The sequence below is a fragment of the Strigops habroptila genome, chromosome 2 (assembly GCF_004027225.2).
Source record: "Strigops habroptila isolate Jane chromosome 2, bStrHab1.2.pri, whole genome shotgun sequence".
NCBI lineage: Eukaryota > Metazoa > Chordata > Aves > Psittaciformes > Psittacidae > Strigops > Strigops habroptila.
The window spans coordinates 105,125,064-105,142,359 of record NC_044278.2 but is presented as its reverse complement, the minus strand read 5'-3'; positions in this window follow the sequence as shown (position 1 = coordinate 105,142,359).

The window sequence follows — 17,296 nt, the reverse complement described above, 5'->3', positions numbered from 1 at the left end:
GAATTGAGGCACACATCTCTCACTCAACCTGGCTTTTCATGAGCAAGGCATTGCACTGGGGTAGATGGGATTGACACCAGGAGGCAAAATGTCAGTAGAAGGAAAAAAAATGTAGGCTAGGTGGTCTGTGTTACTACATCTAGACTTTTGGCATCTTGTGACACTTATTCCTTTGGATTTGAAGCTGTAATAGTAAGAGCTTAAGCATTGTTTAAAACAACTGAGTGAATTAATTGTTTTACAGGAAACCTGCTGTATTTGTTTTTGTATCTGCTTATGTTCCACTTCTTCCTGGCTCTGCTTGCCTAGCAACCACCATGTTGGTTAGCACTTCAGTGTCCCAAGAAAGGGAAGGCTGAATATAACAGTCACTAAGTTTAGCTATTTTGACCTTCAGAGTTATCTTTCGGATTTATGACTGATTGACCAGAACATGTTGCTTATGATTCACACTTGGAAGTTTATCAGCAATAACTTACACTAAGTATTTGGAAAACATGTATGCTTTCCTTTGCACAGCCTCTCTGCTGCCTCTACCATGGTGTTCTGGGGTGTTTGGGAACACTTTATTGGTACACTACATGGCAGGATGATAGCTTACGCTAGCCTGTTTCATCTTGTCTATATCAAACACTTAAAAATCTTCATGCAGCACATATCTATGTTCAAGCACACAAAATGCCAACTCAGATTGCCAGCTTACTGCCTCTTTCACCTCAAGACTGTTGTGAAGGCAAATTTACCAAGCCAATTGGGATCAATGCAGCACCAGTGTGTTTTAGACTACTGTCTCTAGTCACTTGTTTCATAAGTGTCATTCACTCAAGATGAAGTAGTTCTTTTGATGAGCACAGGCTACAGTCCTGATGCTTTAGTCTCTCCTCTGAAATAGTTCTCTTCTGGCCCTGCTCTAAAGATGCCTGCAAAGGGCTTCCTACTTGTAATAGTTTATTCCCAAGGCCATTTGCTTAGGCGGTAGCTTTTCCTTCCTCTCAGTAACTTAAGTCACAGCCAAGTTCTCACTAGTCCTGCATAAAAAAAGAGGACCTCAGTGGAAGTCCTCAGCAAGACCATGAGGTAAGACTGACCGTCCTAGTGCTAAGGGAAGACATAGGCCTAATCTGTATGTCTGACTCTCCATAAGTGTTACATAGGCACAAAAGAGTGGGATTTGGAGAAGCCATCAGGTGAAACATCTGTATTAGCTCACAGAAGAAGGTTCCAAGGAAGCCTTTGCAGCTTAAAACACACACATGCATGCATGCGTTTGTTTTACTTGCAGTATTTGGGAATGTTGCTATACTGCTTTGGAGGTTTTCATTTAAGCAGCTCTGACATCAGCTGAGAACTTTTGCCCAAAGTTTTCTTCCTGGCTGCAGAAATACCATGGAGTGCTTGTAAGTTAGTTCATCATCTATCCATTTCCTAGTTTGAAGGCAGGCAGGCGAAAGCAAGCTAGTAACTCAGCTGACCTGTCCTTTGTACAATTGCCATAGGTGTGTGCCGTGTAAAGAAATCAATTGCAATAGAGAAAGGTCTAGTATTTAGTTGGACATTGGCTATCTAAAGATGGTTAACTTCTGAAGTCACAGCAGAAATATGTAACAGGACTCATCACTTAGTTTCTATGTATTTCTGTTGCGTACACAGAAGCAGCAAGTAGTAGAAAGCAGCTGCCCAGGGAGTTACGGATTCTCTGATAGCTGGGGATATACAGACAAAATGGTCATTACATAGAACCAAAATGCTGCTTCAGCGTGGGTCTGTACGTTATAAAAGCTCCCCGAAAACCAAATGACAGAGTACAGTGCTTATCCGAGCTTATCCTAACGGTGACAAGATTTTTCATCTTTGGCGTTTTCAGAATAAACTAGGATTTTCAAAGGATTTATTTCTCCCCTTCCTTGAGTTATATGGATGGAATATAACAACGTACCTTAGGAGATTCCTGGGTCATGGGTTAGTACAAACTGTGGACATCACTCTTACCTGCCATGTTTCCAGGGTGGATAACCGCTGTCACTGTGGTTTTGAACCAGGGGAAGTCTTGCCTCTATTTTGCACCTCCCCACTGGCTCCTGCACTGTGACACTGCACTGTTGGAAATGGCCTCCTCTTGTCAGTCTGAGGGGGATTTGACTGTTTTATTAAAAACAAGAAGAAAAAAAGTATTAGTTTTCCTGGTGTGTTGACATATTAGGAAGATCCTTTAGCAGCTCCAGTTATACCAGATAGTCCAAACTCTTTTCAGCCTTATCAGAGATTAGTATTGTCCATCTGGGTAGTTGGTGTGACCAGATCTAGGACAGCCTGATGAAGTCAACCAGGAAAAAATGTTGTGTATCATCTGTGAGAGCAACGTGATAAATCAGAAGTGCCTTACAGTTCTAAGTTTAAGCCCCTCACATTGCAGTCATGTGCAGACATAAGCTAACACTGTCTAAGGTGATTTAAGTTTCTTGTCCTCACATCTCATTGCACAGCTGTTCTGGAGTTTGACTTCTGAAAGCTGTAAATCTCTCTGACTTTCAGCTTATTTACTTTCACTGTATTTGCTGCTGGTTTGCTGGCACAGGGATAGATATTGTTCTTTATCCCAATTAGATTTTCTTCCTTCCTCATGTTTATTCTAGGTATATTTAGAAAGTTATGTTGCCCTTATTCTTCATTTTGTGAGTTCATACAGAATTAGAAGAGGTTTCTTCCCATAAATAAGTTCCTTCCACAAATAGTGCTTCTCCTGTTCTGACATGAGTTATCTATCTCAAAAAATTACCACCAGAATGGTGATATTCCAAACTACATTTTACGAGGGCTTTGCTTTTTCCGTAGCTGTGTTGGAAATGCACAGACCAAGGTTTTAAAATTGATGCCACTGGTTTCACATTTACATCATTTTAGTGGCTTAGTCATCTCCTAATCAGCTGGTACACATACATACATTACAGCAGGAGTTTTAGGGTGTTAATCCCAGAAGTCTGAAGTAAAAAACTTCATGCCATTTCTATTATTCCGTGCATCAAAGTAATTTAGTTTTTCCTTTTACAGTACTGTTAATAATCTTTTACTGGATGTGCCTGAATACTATTTGCAGATTTCATTAGTGTGCTCTACTTTTTGTTCTCAAGCCATTTGTAAAAGTATTACAATGGGTCTATTTATAGGCTTTCCACCCCTTGACATGCCCCTTTGCAATGCAGTCTATGTGGCAGAAATACCATCTCTATTTTTCATCATCAGCCCTCAGGGACTTCTCTGCAGATTGTCATAGTGCTAGAATCAGCTCTGCATAGGGCAGTTCACATAAACAACTACAAAGAAGTTCCTAATCCTTCTGATAAATTCAGAACAGGAATGTCATTTTTCTCCATCTTGCAGGAGGGTCTTAGAAGTCTCCAGCAGCTGTATTCAAATTTTAGATCATGTCCCCCACCCATGTATGTGCCCAACTCCTGTTTATTTACCCAGGTCTTCCTAGCGGGAGTTATCCAAGACCCTGAGGCAGCCTCTCTGTCAGCAGCTGAGCTCCCTGACCCTGCTTTGCTGGTTTGAGGTCTGACAGGGTAGTAAGTGGGTACCTTGGTGGCCAACCCTGTGACTTTGGCTGAAGAAACAGGTCTGCAAATCCTTTTACTGCCTCTCTACCTCTGGTATGTCAGCATAGGGGAACTAGCGCATAAATCTTTCAACCTTTTTCCTTTGGTCCCCCTAGACTTGGTGTTCTGGTTCTGGGAGGTCGATGGACAAATTCTCTCAGCTTCTCTTTGGTTTTCCAGGGGGGATATTGCAAGATCACAGTTGCCACTGACAAGAAAATGGGAGAAAAGTTATAAAAATGGATTGATCTTTATGGCTCTAGAAGCTTTCAGTGAAGATCCTCTGCTCCCATTTTCTTTCCAGTGCAATCCATTCTGGTTTTCTCTTCAATAATTTCCATTCCAATAACCTTAAGTATCTCTACTTAAGGTTATATCTTAAAGCATAGATATACAAGCATTCCCATTCTGGATTAGACCTTATGTAGATCTAACACTATACTTTATATTTAGAGGTGACAAGAATGAAGAGGAAGGTGGAAGTAGATGAACAGCTGGCAGATACGGACACATTTGTCCCCAGTGTATACCATGCACACCTTTAATGGTTGAAGATAGACCTGGAATAAACTATCCTTTCCAAAGACAGAAGACTGTTAAGTTTTGGGTACAGAAATATGCAGCAGCATTGTGAACTTTTGCTGTTCTAACTCATAGTTAATATTTTTTGTGTTTCTTACATTTTTGTCCTCAGAAACTGGCTTTGAGTTGAGCTACATCACACCCTGTGTGCAAATATGTTTCCTATTATCAGTGCAACGTGTAGACCCCTTTGCACTCCCTCAAAAGTGCCACCTCTCACCTGGCTCCTTTCATCTCCATCAGAAATGAAAAATTTGAGAGAGGATATGAAACTGGGAAAAGTTGCCACGTGGAGATACTCACATATTTGTTTAATATGATTACATATACCCTGCCCACTGTATCATTTGACATGCTTTCATGGCTGTGCTGCACGTTTACCAGAGGTATTAAAGAAGCTGACTAGGTTCATGCACAGGTACTTTTCTTGAGCTGATCAAATTGATTTAGAGCCTTTGAAGGTGTATGGGTGGTTTACATTTTCGTCTCCAGTGTTTGTTATATTGTATTTATCACTATTAAATTTTCATTTGCTATCATGATGTTGTCCATTTATATATTCTCACTAAATCTCTCTTAAGTACCATGGCCTGTGCCTGTGGGGAGTTCTTTTATAATTAACTTACATGTATAATCTGCAGATTTTTTATCTAGTATTTCCTCTTCCAGATGGTATCTTAAATGATAATGGAATTAATACACAACCTTGAAGCACCTGTTCCTAATTTTTATCAGTTACAGCATAAATCTCTTTTATTTTTATTTTTATTTTTTTATTTTTAACCAGTTCCTTTTTATCATATTACTTGATTCTTATTTCAGGGCCACTTACTTAATTTCTTAAAGTGTCCTGAAAGACTAAAAAATGTAAAATACCTCTCCCTTTTCCATCATTTTATGACAGTTTTTAAGTAATGTTGTGAGATTGCTGGAACATGATTGTCTTCTGCAGAAAGCATGCTAGTTAAACGTCAGCATAGCATCTCATGATTTTCTAGGCTTTTTTGCCTTCTCTCTTTCGGTATCATCTCAAGACATTTGTCAGATACATACAGAAGGTTTACAGAGCTATGCTTTTCAGGATCCAACCTTGGGTTATTTTACAAAGCAGGAAAAATCATTGCCAGCCCCTTAAGCCTTTAGTGCTACAGCTGATTTAGGACATATGTTCCCATAATGGCTGGCGTTAAAGATGAGTGCTTTGAGCAGTATGGATATGAAGATTTTATGAGCCAGTACACTGTGAGAATGTGCTTTACCTCCTTGAGGCCATCACAACTTTCTCATGTCATGACTTCCCTGTCTTCTTTTCCAGTTAGCAGGGTGTTAAAAGAATGCATGTTAAAAAGTATTTCAGCAATGATTTTGTTATGTATAATGCTGTCAGTGAAGTTACATTCATATGATTATTCAGATAAACTCAGATAAAGTAAGCTGCATTCTTTTCTTGAGATAAAGGCTTTGATTTATTTAATCACAGAGCAGTTTTATTTTATGATTACATTTGTATTGACCAGAAAACCAAATACTTAATAATTTGGTTAGACAATCAGAAATTCAAATACTAAATTATGATTTAAGAGATCACATCTCTTAGATAAGCAGCCTTGAGTATTAACTTCTCAAAGGAATATTTGTAGTAAACAGCTGTAATTTGCTGTAAACACAGCTTCCAAAATGAGATCTGTTAAAATTGTGGTTTGCTTGCAAACATTTTGTGAATAAAGAAAACTGTAATGTTGAATTTGTGAAATGATACTTTTTCTTGGCGAGCTGCTGGTCTCATATATGCAAAACCTCAGGACCTATCCCAGGCGTAATTTGCATGAAAGTCTGTGGACAGGGTAGCACCAGAGGTGAAACCTGATGACCTGAAATCAATCTGTTCCAAAAGAAAAGCAGTAATGTAGAGAATGATGACCCATGCAGGCCAGACTGTACTCATTAATTTTCCTGCAGTGACAGTCTCATTATGGTTACACTGACGTTTTCCAGCAAGAGGGACACTTCAGGCAGTCCCCACCCTGTCCGTCCCAACCCCATCCTTCCAGCCCCCCCAGTTCCCTGTGCTCCTTCACCATGCCAGCGCGACTGTCCGTGTCACCATGCGCTGAAGTGGTTCAGAAAATCAACCCAGCTAAAATTAGCAGCCGCTGGTTTGCGGGGTTATTTTTTGGCCTAAGCTCTCTGCTCTGTTTGCTGACCAGTTGCACAATCACAACAGCACAACCGAGGGGCACCGCAGGGGCGGCAGGAGCAGCAGCACTGCCAAGCTCAGCTTCAGCAGCTTGCCATTAGCTGTGTAATCCTCACCTACACAAACCCAACAAGCAATGTTTTGATCCTGTCATTGCTTCCTCTCCACTGCCTCCTGCACTGTTGGGGCACAAGCTGCACAGTGACCCATGCTGGGCAGCTTTCCTAACTGGAAAAACATAATCTAGCATTTCTCCTGGTTTATTTTGCAGTGAGATTAATTCCCTGATCCAGAAAGTTTCATGGTGACACTAACATCTGTCCTGGGAAGAGGATGACATGGGGCTGAAAAGTCAATGTGGTGAGGAAAGAGGGAGAAGCTTGCCTGTGTTCAGATAGTACCGTTGCTGAATGTCACATCACAGTTTTGGTAGCCCAGCAGCCTAATTAGTAGCCTGGTCTGCCCCCCAGAATTATACCCATTGAGGAAAGAACAATAACAATCTTATAATGGATTGTGTATCTTTTGTATGTTACACATTTTAAAAATTTGCTTCCCAAATACCGTGGGATTGGTGGAATCACTCTTACTCTTCAGCGGCTGGATTGGATTTGGTTTGGGAATCTGGGGGGCATTAGCCTTAGAAGCATGCTTGGTTGTGAATTGACCATGTTTAAAGCAAATTGAACACAATGGTGAGCAAACAACCAATGTCAAATTTGTCAAATTTAAATATCAAGAGTAATTGTCCTATACAATAAAAAATAGCAGGTCAGGGTCCTGCTTTGGAGACATGGAGGCAGCAATTCTAATTCATAATCAGCCTCTACACATCATTTGTAAAGGCTCTGACATTTATTTTTAAACTTTTAATTTAAAAAGCAAATTTATAATTTATTGAGAATTTGCCACCAGGAAAATATTCTTAATTAGGAATTTAACTTAAGAAAACAAGAGTGTTTGTTGGTTTACTCATCTTCATAAGCCGTTTTCCCTGTGCAAACCACCTGACTGCTTCACATTATTCTTAGCTGTAGCATCTGCCAGTACATTTTTCAGTTACTCTACACAATGTGTCATCTGAAAGTGAGCATCAGAGTAAACAGTCTTGCCTAAATGACTGGTCTCAAAACTGAGAGAAACAGTTTTGTTAGATAGTATTATTGATTATTTACTCAGAGGATATTTTCCATCAGACTCCAATTGCTCAAGAGGCCAGATGGGGTCAAGTTTTCTGGACAGCACAGTAAAATGCAGTGAAGCCAGGCATCTGTAAGGCTTGGAAGCATGATTTTCTGTGCAGAAATAGTGACTGAAAGTTGTCTTTTACCTTGTCTTAGAGAGAGAAAATGGTATCATCCAAATGTGACTTTAGATATGGATAAAGGAGGGAGAAATGCCACATGTGTAACAAGAAGGTATTATGCTGAGTTTGGTTGATCTGAGTTGGTTTGTTTCTATTAGGCGTTCAAAGGACTTATGCATTGAACGAAATGCTGAAGGATGTTTTCTGTTGAGATGCTGGGACCGTAAGTGTGACACAAGTCAATTTATGACCATGTTTGCTTCGTTCTATTGCTGCTGGTTTGATTCTCACAATTCTTCAAAGCTGTTCGTACAGAACTTGTTTTATTTGCTACCATAGGTATAACTTCTTGTCAGCAGCTGCATTTAGGAATAATCCATCCAGACTAATCTAAGTAAAATGTGCTAATATGCTGAAAATCGGGCAGAAACACAACAGGCTGTAGCAAATCTGTAGGATCCAACACAGGAACATTTCAACAGTTCAAACAATGCCACTAGCAGTAGCTCCCTTTGCTGAGATCCAGCAGTGCCATGTCCTCAGTCCTGTTCCTTTGCTGGCTGTAGTTCTGACATCACGATGTGTCTGAAAAGAGATGCAATAGCATTGTTTTGGGTTGGATGAACTCTGAAGCGGAAGGCCAAGGTGATTAAGGCAAATAAACTCTGAGACTGTGTTTATTAGCCAGGAAGTGGTTATTACCAAATTGGCAGGAAATGCTCTGGAGGCTGATGTACCAACTCCAGTATAGCTATATGTATCAGTCATCTTGAACGCATCTCAGTGCGGTTCAAATCTTGGAATAATGATCAAATAATGAACTGCATTAACTTTTGCTTGAGAATAGGCAATTTCATTTTTTCAGCCACTTCTGCAAGTAAATCCATCTTATTTAGAAGGAATGCATCCAGTTTCTCTACTCCCAGTATTCTGGTGACAATAGTGCTCATGAAACAGGACTGGCCACCACTGTTGCAGAGAGTGTTCAGAGAGATGGCAGCTGCACTGTATGATGCTGTGAAATGGCAAGAGCAAGCAGAGAGAGGCAGGATGGAGCATGAGGAGCACTACAGGGGTCCCTTCAGTAGCTATTATTGCTGGAGGTGGACAATCACACTTAAAATGGGATCCAAACTGCGAAAGAGCAGGGTAGGGCTGACCCATCAAGCAAAAGTAGTCCCCAGAGTAATACAGTGATTCATCCAGTTTCTCTGGCATGAAGATGCCCTTCCCAGGTGTCTTTTTCCTTCTTTTTTGGTATTGGAACTATTCTTCAAATATTTTGCCAGTTATTTGAAGCAGAGGATTACCTTATAGTCAACCCTGTGCATGAATGCTTTTCTGAAAACCGAGTATTAAAAAAACATATAGGAAAGCGCCACTTCTTAGACATCAAAATTAATTAAGCCGTAAGTAATGATCCAGCCTACAGTGAGAACAATAGATGAGTTCTTGAACAAAATGTAGTCCAAGTCTTTATTAGCAAAAATCAAGAAATCAAAGCGAAAAAAAATCTTCTTACTGTTCTTTAATACTTGAAAAATTCCAGAGGACAATGAGTTTGCTGATGTTTACAACACGGTGTGACTTTGCCTGAAGCACCTGTTGAGGTGGCAGTTGTCTTGGCTTTGTTTCCAAGGAAGCCAAGCTGCATGTGTCCTGGTGCTTTGGCCAACATACGCAGCAGCAGAGCATCTCCATCACAGCTTCAGAGGTTATTCAGGTCTGACACCACGATTTTCACTTCCTTGACTGGCCGTACAACAGCCCGTGATACACTGCTCCAGCATGAAGATGGTGACACCAGCTGCGGTAGCCTATATTTAGCAATTTGTTATAGTCTTGGTTTGTCATTTCTGTGGAGTTGACATAACTAGGGTACTTATTTTAAAAGTATTCTTGGATGCCATTTTTAAAACTGCCAGGCAATTAAATGTAAAGCCTGAGAAGTTTCTAAAATCTACCTGAAAAAGGTAAAATCCATTCTACTTTGTAGTTCAGCTCAGCTTGTTGCTGGGGCCTGGCTGTTACTCAGCCATGTTTACAGGCACTTGCTTACTGGAAACAGTTATTTACCCCACAGTCATCTTCATTTTGGGGTTCCTAAAATATGATCAGTAACAGAGAAAGGTCGGGGAAGGCTCAAATTATTCTTTTTAACCTAAAAGCATCTCCTTATGGACTGTTTTAAAATGGCTATATGAGCATCTTACCACAAGATGGCCCTTACCAACCGCGGCTCCAGCACATTGTGGTGTGTGGAAGCACCGAACACTGCCTTCTGCTTCTTACGGGGTCCAGGATTATTATAAATAAGCATTCTACAACTTATAAAAGCATCCTACAAAATGCGTTTCCAACACATGAAGTCTGTGACATGTAAGTACCCTTGGGATCCAAAGTGACTAAATGCAGAGTCCTCTCTGCCCAGTTCATGAGGTGATAATTCTTTACACGGTTAACTTGGTTGTAGTTATGTAAAGACTGGACAATGTCTAAAGTGATCAGATTTAGGACTGGATTTTAGCACTGTATCAGCAGATCTCTCAAAGGTGGTGGCTGAGGCACTCTGAGGTGATGGTCCAGCATCAGGGATGGAGCCCACATGGGATGCTTGTCCTGAGAGGTTAAGTTAGATTTCCAGAGCATTTTTCCTCTCCTTGACTGCTGGAGTGGGAACGTTTAGCTCATCAGTTTTTAAGGCTAGTACTTAATCTGGGGAGGTCATTGGGTGCTCTCAGCTCTCATTAGATTCAGCGGTTGCTGAGGACATCCAGACCTCAGCCTTAAAGATTGCCGGGAGTAGATCAACAAAAGGGGCATCAATGCCTGAACTTGTGGTGTCATTTATTTTCTATAGCCTTAAATTACATCACCGGGTCCCATAAATATTTCTTAGGCTGAGCTGAGTATCTTGTTAGAAGCTTAAATAAATACAGTCTGTTGTTGAGGGAGACACCTGAGGCAGACAAGTCTGATACAGAGGGAAAAAACCAATGCTTATATCATTGTTTGGAACCTCTGGCCATATGAACAGATGGGTTGCTACTGCCCATGGGTATCTACTGCCCATGAACAGATGCACCCAAAGCCCAGCTTTCTCACTTGTGATCAAATAGGAAGCTGCTTTTGCTTAAGTGTAGTCAGTGGCCTTGTGGCTGGAGCTGGGAGAGGGGCTCATGTTGGACGTCTACCTCTCCTGAAACCAGAAGTTTCTTTTACCCCTCTTGTGACAGGCCATCTCATCAGACCACTAGCTGTCATATCACAGAAATATTAATCTAGAGAGGGACCAACTGTATTTCCAGTGAAGAAGACACTCCTTTAAAAGATAAATATATGCACTTATCCCACCCCCACAAAAAAAACTCTCCTGCAAGAAAACCCCATATAAATCTGTACAGGTTATACAGGAGCATCTGCCTTCAGATATGGAAGTAAGAAACTGAAAAATCTTACTCTGAAGCAGAAACTTCACCCTATACCCCACTCCAGTACCCTAATGAGAAAGACATGATTATCCACCCTTTGCCTTAGAGATACCCAGAACGTGTCTAACAAAATGGGCTCTGGTGGTCAGATAAACACTCCCTTGACTAGGTTGAGAATCTCATTTTGTGTCAAACTGGCATCAGCTTGAAGAAGGACCCTCAGCAGCTCGTAAGGAATGGGGCAAGGTTTGGTGTTTGAGCATCTTTGTCCCATGAATTCAGGGACTCCAGGAGATTTAGACTTAGGGGGGGCTTTTATGGCAGCTGTGCAGCAACCTGAGAGTTGCCAAAGCTGTCTACATGAGGCAAGAGGCAACTAAGAAATCAGATATATGCAAGCACCTTTTAAGAACTGGGTTTCAGCTTCCTTCAAAGATTTGGCAGGAGACATCCATCTTTATCCACTGCTCAAGAGTCTGTTAGGGAGAGCCTTGATGGGGAAGGGAAAATAATCCTAGTGATAAGCCTTTACATCTCCTCTGCTTAATCTTAGTGATAAAAGTACAAAGGGAAAAGCAGACTGTAGGGGTCACACGACAACACATTTTCCAAACCTCCATCTCCCCTCATTTCACTTTTAGTCCAACGACAGCAAGGCTGAAAGAGGAAGGAATGTGTGCCACCCAGAGACAAGTGTTGTCCCAAAAAATCTCCGCTGATTCCGTACTGGCCACCCCTTGCTTCTTCTCACAGGGGCTGATCAGCTATAGCTGCCCCGTGCAGGGACTCAGAGGGAAATGTTTCACCTTTGACTCATATCCCAGGATTTAAAAATAACCTAGAAGCTGATTTGCAAAGGCACAGGTGTTCTTTAATGTCTTTTCCCTGGGCTTTAAACATCCTTCTCTGCCTCTACAATTGTAGTGCTTTTGTCTTGGGACATTACCAATATCTGCTCTGACAGACTCTGGTATCCCCCTTGTGACCACTTAACTGCTGTTAGCTGCTTTAAAAATAAATGCAGACACTAGGGGAAAGAGTCTTAATAGAAGCACAATATGTTCACGTTAATATAAGTACATATTAACTCCAGGCTTCCCAGCACAAGGAGACTGAGTAAACCTACACTATTCTCCCTGGTATTCTGCAAGCAATTAAAACTCATGCCAACAATATGAGTTTGTGATCCACAGCGTCTTGCAGCATGGAGTTGTTCAGTGCCCACAGGAACCGTAGAAGAAGAATGAGGAGACACAGAAACCTTCACTGGCTGCAGAAGTCCTTCATAGGCCAACCACTGTTAATTGTAGAAGAAGGTACAAACAGCAAGTGGAATTCAGGGTATTCAAGGATATTATGTTGTGTACAAAACCATTCCACCACAGCCTCCCAATGCTGAGAGAATTCAGTATCTCTTGGTGGTAGAGTATCTCGACAGAGATGAGCAATAATTATCCTACCCAAAAGAGGGCAGCAGTTAAACTTCTATGGCTTATTTAATGTTATACTAAAAAATGGGTTTTAGCAATGACAAATGTTTCAAGTAGCTCAATAACTGGGAATGGTGCCAGAGCCTGACAGTAGGAGCTGTTATTTTATTGATATTTCTCAAAAGGGAGTCAAGCCTGATTATGTATGTTGATACTCAGAAAATGCAAAGTAACATTTACATTGATAATAAAGGGATGAGGGAGCTTTATGTAAGAATGAGGATGTTAATCATTTAATTTAAATCAGTCATTTAGCTGCAAAGTGGATTTCAATGTATTAGAAAAGAGTGGACAAAACCAGAGATCTGCAATCTATTGTGGAAAGTTTCTTCTCTGTCCCTGGAGCCCCAACTGCTGTCACTGGGGGTTGGCCTGTCTGTCCCACATCATTACTCTTCCTTAGCAGGGAACCATAAAGTTACTCCTAAGCCCACTAATCATCACTGTTCTCACTGGGAACAGCCGTGCTTCGTTTTCCCTGCTGGTTCTCAGCTGTTAGAAGAGAGGATTTTTCCTTCCAGATTAACTGTTTTCCGTCTTATTTATTGGTCCTTTTTAATGCTGCTGAGACTTTCACCTTCTGGCCACGGGAGCCTCCAGCAGGTCCAGAGCCACACACTCCTCTGGATTGGAAGGGGCCCTGCAGGTCCAACCTCCTGTGCTGAACTCAGACTGGGCAGCGTAAGGTCACCTGAAGGTGTCTTACAGCAGAGGTAGAGCAGGAATCAAAGCAGGAATGTGCTGGAAGCAATTTGCTTTGGCAAAACCACTTACTAAATCAGCTGATTCCCGACCCAGCTGTTAAAAATTCCTCCAAGCAATCTCCATTCTGAGCAATTACAATTTTGCAGCTTGCCACCAAGTTTCTCACTCTGTGTAAGAGATTTTGAAGTAGGCTTGAATTAATAGAGGGCAAACACAGGAGTAAAGCACTGTAGACACAGAGGCACTGCAATCACAGTTGCTCAGCAGACAGCCTCCATCCTGCTTGAGGCTCTTCATTTCACTGTGACTTTGAGTAACTAGGCTTCAAAGTCAGGACTGTATTAATTAATAAGGCTAAGTTCAAGACTTAAGAACATGGAATTGTCTTTGGCTAGGGAGCTGCATACAGCAGGGATTACTCTTGAATGCCATGACTATGTGGACTTTGTTTTCAGTCAAGGAACACCAGGAGGCCCCTCTGTCAAACAGGAGCACTGTGGCGATAGGGAAGATGCACCCCAGAACATTGTGTCCTGCAGGCATCATGTGCTGTGCTCAGCCTGACATCTTCCAGGCAGTTGGTGTGCTGTGCTTACCTGTGACAGCGGACACGTAGGCTTGGCTATAACTCAGTGCTGGCTGAGTCCCCCATACTGTGTTGTTCTGCAACGGCAAGATGACAAATTCCCTGGCTGTGGCCATCCACACTGCTCAACTACTCACTGGCCCTGTGTGAGGCTGGCCCAACCAGTGGGGACAGAAAAGCATCCCTGGAGAAGGGACACTATTCCCAGTCAGTGTGGACACAAGCCCATGACTACTACTTGCCTTCAGGAGTGCTGATGGGTCCCTTGTCCCTGTCAAAACATGTATAGCCTACACAGAAGTCATGCCCTCTCCAGAGGTCCATTCCAACCCTAACAATTCTGTGGTTCTGTGAACATGCTCACTCCTTCCAGGCTCACGGTCTTAGGTCAGTATGCCTTAAACTTGCCAACCCTGATATGCTTTCACATCAACCTTAACCATTCAATGAATCTATGTTTCTTGCCATCTATACTACTGTTTAGTTTCCATTGGAAAGCTGCAAAGCAGACCTGAGCTACGGTCTGCTTTTTCATTTTGAAAACGATGATAACAAAACGTTCCTGCCTTGCTGCAAACATGCAGCCACGCGGGACACTGATTCCAGTGACCACCATTACCCTGAGCTGAACCATAACGGAAAAAAATCCTTGCAAAGCAGCAAACCACAGTGTTTCAATAAACTAAAGGGAGCTGTGCATGCGGTGGTGTCAATCCCTCAGCCACGAGCCTGGGTAGGTAACTCTTGCTTGTCTTGTGTTGGCACTCCACAGAGCCATGCTCCCAGTGGTGGGCTCAGCCGCAGGTACCAGTGGTGGAAGCCCAGCAGCTTGGCTTCACCCCTCCAGGCAAGGCACCGCGGCTGTGCTGCTGTGTGCATGTGGACTGTCCCCAGTGTGTGGCACCCTCGGCTGGAGGACGGTACAGGCGCTGGCCCAGCGCATCACCACCTTGGTCCCGTTTCTTCTGTGACACCTGTTCTGAGCCCTGCCAGGGAGATGGATTAAATTGGAAAAGAGGGCAAGAGGACTGATGGCATCAGAGTGACATGTGAGATGAGATTGTCAATTAAGTTCATTTTAATTGCAGATATTACTTGGATTTCTTTGACCTCTTTCGTTATTTTTAGAGCCAGTTTAAATTGGCAGGTCCTGTTATGTGGGAAATTGGATGTTAAAAAAGAAAAATAAATCCTTTAGGCCCAAATTGGAACGCACAGTTGGAAATTTCCAAGGAATTATATTTCCAAAATCTGTTCCGGAAACATCAAAATGACCCAGTCACAGCAGCTCATTTGTATTTTTATAATTATGAATATCATGTCTTACATACAATAAAAGCCCTTGGCCATTTTCTTTGATTTTTTTTGGAAACAATATTTTTGTCATTTTTTTGGAAGTATGAAAGCAAACACATCAGTAACTTCCCCCAAAATATTTCCATTTTGCCAAACCAATATTTTCCTATGAGAAGCGTTTTCTTTGGCGGCGGGGGGGAACCCACTATGGATTTGAATTCTCCTCTTTCTGCCCAGTGACTTGGTCTTCAGTGACACAAATAGAGTTCCCTGAGGGAAACAGCCTGTCCCCACCAGATCCCTGGGAACGGAAAGACAACTTGCTTCTGAGAGATACTTTTATTTAGATAATTCCTGCAGTACTAAGCATTTGGGGGGCAGAGCACTGACATGTGTCAGTGTTACAGCGGTAGGGCTCAGCCAGGACAAGGCATACATTGAGGAGTTGAATCTAGAAAGGGCATTACTCCCCCTGGTGACATGCTGCGGGTGACCCTCCTGCAAGGCATGCAGCAGAGCATCCTCAACCCTACCAGCGCCCTGCCATTCATCTGGCACTTCCATCTGTGAAATGGCGCCTGGTCCCTGGCAGTCACCCCATTTACCTATGGCTATGTGGGCTCACATCTTCTGAAAGGATCCCTTTTAGGTGAGACTTGAGTTCTGGCTGTGCACAGCTCCGTTCAGTGATGGACAAAGGCTGGGAACACAAGGGAGATGATAGAATCATAGAATCATAGAATCATAGAATCGTAAGGGTTGGAAAGGACCTTAAGATCATCTAGTTCCAACCCCCCTGCCATGGGCAGGGACACCTTGCCCTAAACCATGTGGCTCAAGGCTCTGTCCAACCTGGCCTTGAACACCGCCAGGGATGGAGCATCCACAACCTCCCTGGGCAACCCATTCCAGTGCTTCACCACCCTCACTGTAAAGAACTTCTTCCTTATATCCAATCTAAACTTCCCCTGTGTAAGTTTGAACCCATTACCCCTTGTCCTACCACTACAGTCCCTAAGGAAGAGTCCCTCCCCAGCATCCTTGTAGACCCCCTTCAGATACTGGAAGGCTGCTATGAGGTCACCACGCAGCCTTCTCTTTTCCAGGCTGAACAGCCCCAACTTTCTCAGCCTGTCTTCATATGGGAGGTGCTCCAGCCGTCTTATCATCCTCGTGGCCCTCCTCTGGACTCGCTCCAACAGCTCCATGTCCTTTTTATGTTGAGGACACCAGAACTGTACGCAGTACTCCAAGTGGGATCTCACAAGAGCAGAGTAGAGGGGCAGGATCACCTCCTTCGACCTGCTGGTCACGCTTCTTTTGATGCAGCCCAGGATACGGTTGGCTTTCTGGGCTGCCAGCGCACACTGCTGGCTCATGTTAAGCTTCTCGTCAACCAACACCCCCAAGTCCTTTTCTGCAGGGCTGCTCTGAATCTCTTCTCTGCCCAGCCTGTAGCAGTGCCTGGGGTTGCCCCGACAAGATGATACATGCACCAACATCTCAACAGCTTCATAATCCTTTATGCAGCTCTTTAGCCGTACTTTCTTTCGAGATCTATTCGCTGGGCACAGTCTCTCCATACATTCATAGAGCTACAGTACAATGCTCAATGGTGATACGAGGCTTTTGTGCAGTGCCAAGAAGAACGACAACCGAGCAATGCCCACTGCCACGCTTCTCTGCAGGGCTTGGAGAGCAGCAGATCTGTCTGGCGACAGCCATCTCCAACTCCGCTCGGCCTCGGGCCCTCGTGCTGGGGCAGGATGTGCCATCCCGGGAGGCTTTCTCTGAACAAAGCACTGCCTGGCCCATGGTGAGGAGGAGGCTGGACTGTGATCTCCAGAAGTTCCTGCCAACCTGCATTTCTGTGCTCCTATTGTTTATTCACCCTGGCCCCATCCAAAGCAAATGCAGCTGTAAAGCCAGCCTTGATACCCACTGCTGTTCCTGTCACTCCCTGTTTGCTTTGTATACCTGCAGTCTCCTCAGTTTCCATCCAAGTGAGTTCCTCCTTTAAAACCCCTCCTTTTCTTGGAGTTCCATCCTAACATCAGGACAAACCACACTCGCACAGGTGCTTTTGAAGCTATTATCCTGTTAATCG